This window comes from Triticum dicoccoides, chromosome 3B (genome assembly GCF_002162155.2).
Source record: "Triticum dicoccoides isolate Atlit2015 ecotype Zavitan chromosome 3B, WEW_v2.0, whole genome shotgun sequence".
NCBI lineage: Eukaryota > Viridiplantae > Streptophyta > Magnoliopsida > Poales > Poaceae > Triticum > Triticum dicoccoides.
In genome coordinates this window covers 291460143-291468508 of record NC_041385.1, presented here as the reverse complement: position 1 = coordinate 291468508, position 8366 = coordinate 291460143, and positions in this window count along the sequence as shown.

The window sequence follows — 8366 nt, the reverse complement described above, 5'->3', positions numbered from 1 at the left end:
CAGCATTGAGGTGGCTCGCCAGATAGGTACCCCACTATCTATTTTAGGGTTCAGGGTGGGGGCGGTGGCATCGGGGTCGCCGGAGAAAAAGCTCAGTGGGGGGGGGGGCTAGAGGGCTGATCCGGGCCGCAGGGACTGGTGGTGGGCAGTTGTTTCGTGGCGGCAAGGTGACGCTGGAGCCGACAGGTTCGATCCATAGGGGCTGGCGGCACAGGGGGGTGCGGGTTGAAGATGAACTACAGTCCCTCCTTAAACTACATGTCAAGTGCCTCTCTGCTACCATTGCGTTCAGTTTCGACAGTAACATTCAGATTCGACAGTAAATTTCAGTTTCGACAGTTAAGTTCAGAGTCAACAGTTTTTACCTCATCTGTTGTAGTCAGGTGGTTTTTGGTGATGTAAATTTTACATCTATTTGACATCATCTATTGGAGATGCTATTACAATCCCACTTGAGATTAACAATGTCTATCTCGTGCTGCTTTAGCCTTGACGTCTTATGGCTCACCGAAGCTGCTGCAACGACAGAACGATCCATCACAACAGAGCAGTGCCCTGGACGCCGTCTATAGATTCCTTAGATCTTCCTCCACACCTCTGATAGCCACCTCTGCCTCAACTTCTTCAGCGACCAACAGAATGATGCCGATATCAAATGGCTACGGCAAAAAGGTTGTACACTTGTTGCATCACTTATTACTCCACATTCATGTAGATCTATTATGGCTATTTTCGTTCAACGGAAAAACGTACCAATAGGAAAAATTTCCTATGGCACTCTACTATTCAATTATTCATGCATTTTGTTGAAAGGAATGGATCAAAACATCCACCTGGACCTACTTTTCAAAATCCTATGCATGAAAACAAGACCAAGTGCATTAGTGGCAGAATAACATTCCAACTATACACGCTTTCATATGGTTTCACTTTATTTTCCCCATGTTTCTTTGCATTCCTCTTCTCTTCCAATTCCTATGAACCAAACACCAAAGTTAACAGAAATCATGTGTTTACAAATGCTCTGTTTACCATGTGCATTCCTATCCTATTCCGGTGTTTTTCCTATCTCTGTGTTTTTAGAATCATGCAACCCAAATGAGTCCTTACAGAATTACTTCAGTTACAAGTAGGTGTCGAAGGGAACTTTGTGTGGTTTGTCCTGCTCTTTCCCCGATGTTGTTCACCACACCTGAGCTGCTCCATCGACAGAAGCATCCACCAAACCAGACATCATGACTCCTGACCGTCTTTTGCCGCCTCAGATCTCCATCCCTGCCGCCGATATCCACCACAACGGCATCACCATCATCGACTTAACAGATGAACCTGAGGAGTACACAGGTCCACAAGAGAGGTTGCCATCTTTTGTTTCTGCTTATGTTATGCATTGCTTAAAATTACCTGCTGCATTATCGTCCTGTTCACCTCTTAGACTCCAACAGGTCCAAATTAATATTCAAACTTGAGTTATAAATTAGTTGTGGGGCACATATCGAGGCAACAATGAATAGTATCTCTGTCTAATATTTGGTTCACCGAGGGTATGCCTATGTTGTTCATCTTGGGTGGGAAACAAATAGTAAGGAAATCATCATGTGTATTTTTATTAAACTAAAGCAGTCATCAGCCTGCTATCATTATTTTTTTATCCATCCACTGGTTGTTACCATCACTCTAATTTCTGCATGCTCTCCTTACATAATCTCACCATATTTTTTGTATGCATGTCATATATTGTACACAGTCATGCTGAACATGTAGAGAAAAATGGAAGAGTTTTGCGCGGCAATACAATGCCATGCAGACATCGCTCCATGGTGGGTTCAAAGGCAAACCCTCCCCCCTCTCCAGATTCTAATACGGAGGAATATATCTATTCTGAGGCGGACTCAGACGCGGCTGACCACTCCTATTTACCCCCCAAGGTGTTTGCTCTACCTTGGCATGATGATGTTTTTTTGATAGAAAGACCGTAAGGGAACCCCCTACAGTATAATTGGTGGAACAAACCCAAATTGCAAGTACCATGCCTTGAACCTGGGTGGGTGGGAAGGCGTCGGCCCCTTCCCACCACTAGGCTATGCCTTAGTCTGCTTGGCATGATGATGTCAGTCATATCATGCATATGTTGCCTTGCGGTGCCTACTTTTGACATCATATATGTCATCAACTTACTTTAGACATGTTTTGTAATGCCACCTATTTAGTTTCTATATCATATATGGGAATTATGCAGTCTCATGTTTTTTAGCCAGCCATAATATATGTGAAATGTGCAATGCCATCCTGTTTAACCAGGCATCATATATTTGAATGATATCTTGCCCATCCTTTTCTTCATTACCTTTCCATTTGTTGATAATGTTTGTACATTAAACTACTCTTCCTGTGAATCAGCCATTTGGGTGGGAGATGAAACATCTGGAGTGAAAACAAGGCCTTCATAGCAGACAGTGCTACACGTCAAACCATATCTCTTTTTGGGTCCCGATAGCTCCACGGAGATGGATTCAGAGATAGATGACCAGTCCTATTCCCCCACCGAGGTGTATGTCAGATTTTGGTGTCCAGCAATCCGTGCGAGGTTCAAACACTAGGTACGTGCAGAGATCTCAACCTGCCACCCTGCCTACTCACGATCCTCCCTAGCCTAGCGCGAAGAGCTCACAAAGACACGGAGACACAGAGATTTATACTGGTTCAGGCCACCCTTGTTGTGTAATACCCTACTCCAGTGTGGTGTGGTGGATTGCCTAGAGGGGCTATGGATGAACTAGTTACAAGGATAAACAAGCCTCAGGAGCTGAGGTGTTCTTGAGCTGGTGTGGTGCTCTACTTGCTCTAGTTTCGGTCCCTCGCTATGGTGGTGGCTAAGTCCTATATATAGTGGCCTTGGTCCTCTTCCCAAATATGAGCGGGAAGGGATTCCACAACAAGGGGATTTGAAAGGGGACAAGTGGTACAGTCTATACTTACAAAAGTAGTCTTGACCTGCAAAAAGCCTCTGGCTGTGACGCTGTGGTGGGCTCTGTGATGACCTCCGTCTTGCCGTCCTGGCGGTCTTGGTCTCATTGCACTAGAATGGAAACCTTTGGCTGCTTCCTCGGGACTCCGCGCCTATGGCTTGCCTCCCTTGCACCAAAGACGAAACCCGCGCTCTGCGCCCTCCCGGCACCCACCTGGCCTTGGTCGTCACGGCTCACGTCAGCTGAGCCTCATGAGGTAGCTGCATAGATCTCTCCCCACCCCTCAGGAGCCCTCTAGAGGAGGCCAGCTCCTTCAGGGGCCTTGGCGTCGTCCGGCTCGTGAGGCATGGCCCCTCGCGAGGGTCTTGCTGTGTTGTTGTTGAAGCTGGGACGTACCAGGCCGTTGATGGAGCCACGTGGTGGGCCGCAGGCACGCAGGACTGGATGCCCCCAAGTCCAGGACGCCGACAGTAGCTCCCGGGCCCAAGGCGCGCTTGGACTTGGCTTCCAGGTGAAGTCAAAGGTCAAGTGCGGAGCGCCGCGGGCCCTAACCGCCTGCGGCCTTGCTGATGCGTGGCGACTGATTGGACGTGAGCGACTCCGCTTCCGCATGCTGCCTCGACAACTGCCCGCCTTTGACTAGTCGATGCTGCATGAAGAGGGCCATGAAGGCGCGAGGTCGTGGAGGCCGGCGGTTGGCCTCCCTTGGCTATAGATGTAAGGGAGGGGCGTAGCCCCCTGTCCATATTCCCTTCTTCTTGCTCCCGCTTGCTTCTTTCCAATCCGTCTTGCTCCCATGGCGTCGCCGAAGAGGTTCTCAGCGGCCAAGAAAGGGAAGGCCCCCAAGGAGGGGCCAACCTCCCTCCTCCCAAGAGGGGTCGTGGCCATACACGCAAGGACCATGCGGTCCCTCTGGGGGCATCCAGTGGGCGCGGGCGCGCACCCCCCAAAGGCAGCGTTGCGTCGGGCAACCATGATGGCACCTCCTCCCATAGCATGGGTTACCGGCCCTGGAGCAGCCCCCATGATGAAGGGAGGTGTGCCGTGATCGTGCGCCTACCTCGTCTGCACTTTTCTTTGCTGGAGGTGCTTCCCAACTTCATGGTGTGGTCGGAGAGCCCGGCTGGCACCTCGCTCCGGCTCCCTCGCTTCTTCTCTGGTGAGCTTCCTTCTTCAGGGCTTGCTGGCCTCTGGCTGCAGGCTGATGGGTGCTGCAGCAGAGCCTCGTGGGTCAGCACCGAGGTTTCCGCCTCTGGCAGCGTGGTGCCGGCCCATGGCTGGCAGACTTTTGCCCACGCGCATGGCCTGGGCTGAAGGTGCACCCTCCACTTCAAGTACGACGGCCTGGCGACCCTCTACATGAGGGTATTCAGGGGTGACGGCCGTCGCGTGGGGTGCTGCCCGGAGGAGAGCAGCGACGATGATAGTGGCGATGGCGAACTTGGCCTTGGCAACATGCACTCCTCCTCTCATGGCGGTAGCTCCTCCTCGGACGAGAGCTCGACCAGCGGTGGCTACGACCGGCCTTCGCGTCGTCGTGGTCATGTCAAGGACGCCGGTGGCTCGTCCTGTCGCAGCGCTCCAGTGAAGCCGGAGAGGAGCCCAGCCTGAAGTTGGGGGCCGGCGAATTTGGGCTCAAGGCCGATGGCCCCAGATCTCCTATGGGAGAACTGGTGGAGCGGGCTGCCTTAAAGCGCTGATCGAGGATGCGGTGCTGGTGCCAAGCCTGCATGCCTTCGGGCCCTCTTTGTTTAGCTTTTCCTTTCTCCTGCAAATCAAAAAAAGAATAATGTACCATGCTAGGGTGTGTAATGAACTGCTACTGTTATGCCCTTTTATGTTATGGTTGCTGTCCTTGATGCTGTGTTGCAGTATTTGTAATTTGAGCGGGTCAGGGTAGGAAGGCTTAGCTTGATACGTGCGGTCGTCCTCCGCCTCATGAGAACCTATCCTTAGGTACTTGATAGGCCTCCCAGGGCGTACGCCCTGTGCCCTCAGGAGATACGTCTTGTGCCCTCAGGAGATACACCTCGTGCCCTTAGGAGCCGAAGCAGGGCATAGCCGTCTCTTGTAGGAAGAGAAAATTCGTTGAGCGACTTGCTCCCCTTTACGCGATCCCCCTACCATAAGTTAAGGGCCTGATGCACCACTTCGCGCTGCCCGGGGGGCACGGACATGAGGGGTGCAAGCGCCAGTGTACTTGACCGAGGGCTCCTCACGAGGATAAGGCCGAGGCAACAGGGTTCGGCGTGGTGCGTGCACGCAAAGGCAAGCACACACCTACCTAGCCCCACGCGCGACGAGCGCGAGGAGAAGTGGCGGGAGACCGCCACCCCTCACGTCCTTAGACCAAAGCAGCTTAGGATAAAACACACTTGAGGAACCAGCACTCGAGAATACCAAATCCATTGAAAGATTTACTAAGAAAACCGCGAGCAACTTCAGAAAGCAAACGAACAGCCGCGTCTGGCACCTAATCTAGTCTTCTCACCAGAGCGAAGCTAAGTGCTGCCACTAGGACATGGGAGGGAGCACCCATGAGGCCCAGGGCGACTCTCAGGAGACTCCAGGGCGTGCACAGCCCCACTCATTATTACGTGAGAGTGTCACGAGCGAAGACCTTCACAGGCCGGAACCTTGCTTCACAGGCCGGAGCCTTTCTTCAGGGGTAGAACTTCCGGAGGTGCTGGATGTTCCAAGCGTTCTGGATGGGGACCCCGTCTTGTGTCTCCAGGCGCGCGGCGCGAGTCTTGGAGACTGTGGCAACGCTAAATGGGTCCTCCCGCATGGGAGAGAGCTTATGCAGCCCCTCCCTAGAGAGCACCCGCCTCGTGAAGAGATCACCCACCTCTAACATCCTGGAGCGGACAATCCAGCTGTGGTACCGCCGCAGCACCTGCTAGTACGTCGCTGCCTGGAGCAAGGCTTGACGGTGTCATTCCTTCCCTAGCACGAGATCCATCCTCCATGTGGTGTCCTGCTGCGTTTCGCTGAACACTAGGACCCGCGTGGAGCGATGCTTGACCTCGTGAGGGAGAACCGCTTCTGCTCTGTAGACGAGGAAGAAGGGCGTTTCTCCTATTGGCTTGGTTGCGGTGGTGCGGATGGACCACAACACGGACTGCAGCTCATCGAGCCAGCCCCTACCGCAGTCGTCAGGCTTCTACTTGAAGGTGCGGGTCTTGAGGCCCCTCAGGACCTCCGCATTGGCTCTCTCCGCGTGTCCATTGCTCCGTGGGTGTGCCACTGAGGCATAGCAGATCTGCGTTCCAAGGTTAGCACAGTATTTTCTGAAAAGATTGCTAGTGAAATGCGAGCCATTGTCAGTGATGATGCGATTGGGGACCGCAAACCGGCTTACGATTCCCTTGATGAACTTGATGGCTGATCCTGCCAGGATGGTGCGCATGGCTTCCACCTCCGCCCACTTGGGGAACTTGTCAATGGTGACGTAGAGGTACCGCCCCTGGCGGCCGAGGGAAAGGCCCCAAGATTTCCAGCCCCAGACCACAAATGGCCGTGTGAGCGGGATCGTCTGGAGGCCCTGTGCGGGCTGATGGATCTGCTTGGCATGGAACTGGCATGCTTCACAAGAGCGTACCAACTCGGTAGCGTCATTGAGCATGGTGGGCCCATAGAAACCGTTGCGGAACACCTTGCCCACCAGAGTGCAGGACGAAGAGTGATGCCCACAATCCCAACCATGGATGTCTGCTGGCAGCTCGAGCCCCTGCTCCCTGGAGATGCACCGCAACAAAACGTCATTGGGTCTCCTACGATATAACTCACCATCATTGATACAATATGCGGTGGCCTGACAGGCCACACGCTCAGCATTCTCTTCCTTCCCTGGCAGGGTCTCTCAAAGCATGTATGCCTTGAACTCTTCTGTCCAGCACCCCTCCTGAGGCTCCATCACGAGCAGCAAGCGAGCTCCTGCGGGATGACCACAAGCTGGAGCTCCCATCTCTCGCGCCTGTGGCAGGTCCTCCTGAGGTGGTGCTGAAGTTGTGACATGTAGAACCGCAGATGGCTTGAAGAGTCGTTCCTCAAGCACCCCTGGCTCCTAAGGGAGCCTGCGTGAGGCTTTTTTTGGCAATGTTGTCTGCTTCCTTGTTTGTTCCGCGCGGCACATGTTGTAGCTCCATGCCCATGAACCGTTTCTCCATCTTGCGCACCTCTTCTAGGTACGCGTCCATGTGTTAATCCTTAGGCGTGTACTCCTTGTCGGAGAAATTGCCGAGAAGCTGAGAATCGCCTTTGATTGTGAGGCGCTTTACCCCTAGTAGGACCGCGGTCCTGAGCCCGGCGAGCAAGCCTTCAAACTCTGTGATGTTGTTGGAGACCTTCTGGCCCCGCTGAAAGCAGAGTTGTACTGCATAGCTAAGGTTGTCCTTGGTGGGCGAGATGAGGATGGCCCCTGCCCCTACGCCTTGCCGAGCAAACGCCCCGTCAAAGTACGTGACCCATCCGTCTGGCTCTTCATCTCATGGCAAGAGGGAGCAGTCCTCGCCTTCTCCGTGATCTGGGGCGTCGGTCCACTCGTCCACAAAGTGAACGAGGGCCGTGCCCTTGATGACCCTGGTGGTACTGAACTCGAGATCAAAATGCATGAAGCTCAATGTTCCCTTCAGCAACTCGCCCGTCTGCATTCGGGCTCCGGAGCACTCTCTCTAGTGGGTATGCTAAGACAACTTTGATGGGGTGGCCTTGAAAGTAGTGGCGCAGCTTCCTAGAGGTGACTAAAAGTGCGAGCAGGAGCTTCTATGGCATAGGGTATCATGCTCGGGCCTCCCTTAGTACTATGCTGACGAAGTAAACGGGGTGCTCGACGAGGGTGGATGCATCATCAGAATCTTGTTCGTCACAGGGGCACAGGTTGTCGGATATCGGGTTTCGGCAAAACCCTTAAGGTTCGAACTCTAGGGTGCGCGCGAAGATCTTCCCCCTACCGTTCCATGTCCCAACGCCTCGCTGAGAATCTAAGCTACACGATGAACACAAGGGACGCAAGGTTCATACTGGTTCGGGCCACCATTGTGGTGTAATACCCTACTCCAGTGTGTGGTGTGGTGGATTGCCTCAGGGGCTGATGATGAACAATACAGAGGAAGAACAGCCTTGCGAGAGGTGTTCTTGGGCTGGTGCAGTATACTACTCTCGATCTGATGAGAACTCTCCCTCTCTCCTCTACTGTGGCGACTCTTCCTATATATAGAGGCCCTGGTCCTCTTCCCAAATATTGAGCGGGAAGGGAGCGAAAAACGGCCATTTTGAAGGGGAACATCTAGTACAAGTTAGCCTAACTAAAGTTGGTCTTCGACTGCCAAAGGCACTGGCGATGATGTTGTCTTGGGCTCCACGGTGACCTCCGTCCTGCCACTCTACTGGTCTTGG